General features: G+C 39.1%; 1 pseudogene; it reads left to right on the top strand.

Moving 5' to 3' along the window:
- The first annotated feature begins 1,779 nt into the window (after positions 1 to 1,779).
- Positions 1,780 to 2,223, top strand: LOC100601398 (annotated as a pseudogene).
- Positions 2,224 to 2,499: the final 276 nt, after the last annotated feature.

Genomic DNA, 2,499 nt, shown 5'->3' with positions numbered 1-2,499 from the left:
CCTTGTCTATCCTCTTTTGAAGTTTGCTGGGTTTTTGAATGGCAAGATGCTACTAGGTCTTTTTTGCTTCTTAAATCCAAGCTCAGAGACCATGTATTTTAATTGGCCAGTTAAATATTTATATCAAGACAGGAATAGGTTTAAAAGTTATTTCTAACTTTACATTCTCAATTGTAAAAGTATAAGTAAAATTCTCAAATTGTGTAGGAAGACTTCAACTATTCTCCTACTTCATATTCCCAAAATTTGAGCTCGACTCCCATCTCTCTTCAGCATCAAAACATTGTCGCTTTCCTCTAACTCTCTTTTTTTGGCTTCTAAGAGGTTCTTTATATTGTGTGGGGTAGGGAAAAATAAATGTTGTATATGACCACTTATTTTATCACAAAATCTTTCATGGCTGGCATTTGGGCTGTGGCTTTTTAATTCAAAAGCTAAGGATTTAACATCTTTGCTGTCTGGCACCCGTCTGATATAATGGATATTTTAGATCAACAACCAGATGGAGACTGATCACTTGTTTGGGGAAAAGGAAGTACAGCAATTAATGCCTGTCCATTTCATCCTCTGCACCAAGAAGTCTGTTCTAATTTAGGGTGACAGTGAATGTGGTCTCTGTCGAGCCTGTAAAGTTCTTGAAATCAGAGTCTCTAGAGAGCCTGTAAAGTTCTTGAAATCAGAGACTTTTGCTTATTTTTATTTATTCAGTGCCCAGCTCAGTGTTTGGCATATCAGAGGCAACAAGCAATACGTATTGAATGAATTCCATAGTAATACAGTAGCTCACACTCCACCAATAATGTGGAAATGTCAGCTTAAAAATTTAATTGCTTCAAGTCTGGGATAACATTACTGCAAAGTTAATGAAATGACTAAAAACATCGAGCATGTTTTACAGACCAGGAATCTCGAGAATTAGCTACATAATCCAAATCTGTCCCAACCCAACTGTACTTGATTATTAAATGGTGGTAACTTTCTGATGTGGCTTAAAATGTTATCAGAAATAATTCTGATTCTAGTACCAGACAGATCTTTCAAGGTAGAAGCAACAATTCCAAGAATCTTCCAGGTGTTGACCTCTGCTTCACAGACTTACTCCAGGAGGATTCTGTTGATCTGGGAGCCTCTGCTTTGCTGCCTCCTTGCTTCTCTGGCCTGTGGGGGACTTCCTACCATATTCTGCATGCACATGGCCTTCTCCACATTTCTCTCCTGCTCCCCTAAGATAATAGCCTGCTATCTTTGAGAAAAGGGACCAGCCAGAGAGGAGCCACATACCAACGAAGTTATATTCAAATTCATTTTAATTCAAAAATGTTATAGCAATTTTACTGTACTTTGTTATAGTCTACCTATAATAAAAGTAATTGGGAAGGAATGTCTCCCAAACCTAGGCTGTAATAGAAGATTTTTGCTTAGTATCATGTCCATGACCTTCATCTAGGAAGCAAAATTATGATTTGTGATAAAACACTTGAATAATTTTTTGATAGACCTAACTGAGATTAAGAAATTCTGGGACACTAAGGTTGCCCATCCAGCTGAGTAAAAATGCTAAAAATACATACATACATAAAAACATACAAACATGCATATAATAAAATACATACATACATATATATGGATCTAACAATAATTATCTAATCATTTTGTTAGAAGATACCTTTGAATAATCTTATTTTAAGAACTCTTTTTCTTTAGGAAAAGTTTGCTGTGGGCTCTCCTCAAGGAAGGTAGTCTTGGAAGCCCAGTTAGCAGTGGAGAGGCAGTATTTCCAGTCCAATGGTGACTGCAAAAGCTAGCAGCAGTGATGAAAAAGGGCAGGGGGTAGGGACTTCCACCACCTATTACCAGTTGGAGGAGGTGGTGAAGCAAAACTCCTTGAAGGAACTGTGGCTAGTGATCCATGGGTGACTCTACAATGTTCCCCACTTTGAGGATCCCCCTGGCAGAGAAAAGTTCTGCTGGAACAAGCTGGTGCAGATGCAACTGAAAGTTTTGAAGATGTAGGCCACTCCTCTGATGCCAGAGAAATGCTAAAGCAGTACTATATTGGTGCTGTCCATTTGAGTGACCTCAAACCTGGTAATTGTTAGCAAGGATCCTTTAAAAAATGACGCATGCAAAAGTTTCTGGCCATATTGGATTTTCCCTATCGTAGGTGCTATCCTCTTAGGTTACCTGCCTCACTCCTACATATCAGAAAGCAAATCCTCCTGATAGACCTTGTTGAAGTCCGGAAAGCACATCTACTTTGGAGTGAAAACTAGAGACTTGCCAGGAGCTGCAGAGATGCCCTCTTCTCGAATCCTGCCAGTTGTATTCTTCCCCCTTTGGAGCCAAGAGAGTTGGCCAGACAACCACCTCAGATCTGGGACCACTGTCCATCTTTCAGTTTATTGCTCCCAAAGTACCTGCTCACTGTTCTGTGTCAAACAATTGCTGGTGTTTCTTTTCTTCACTGGTTTCCATGAGTACCCTTTTATTTTAAAACTT

Source organism: Nomascus leucogenys, chromosome 6 (genome assembly GCF_006542625.1).
Source record: "Nomascus leucogenys isolate Asia chromosome 6, Asia_NLE_v1, whole genome shotgun sequence".
In the NCBI taxonomy this organism is placed as follows: Eukaryota; Metazoa; Chordata; class Mammalia; order Primates; family Hylobatidae; genus Nomascus; species Nomascus leucogenys.
This window is presented reverse-complemented; position numbering and strand designations above follow the sequence as displayed.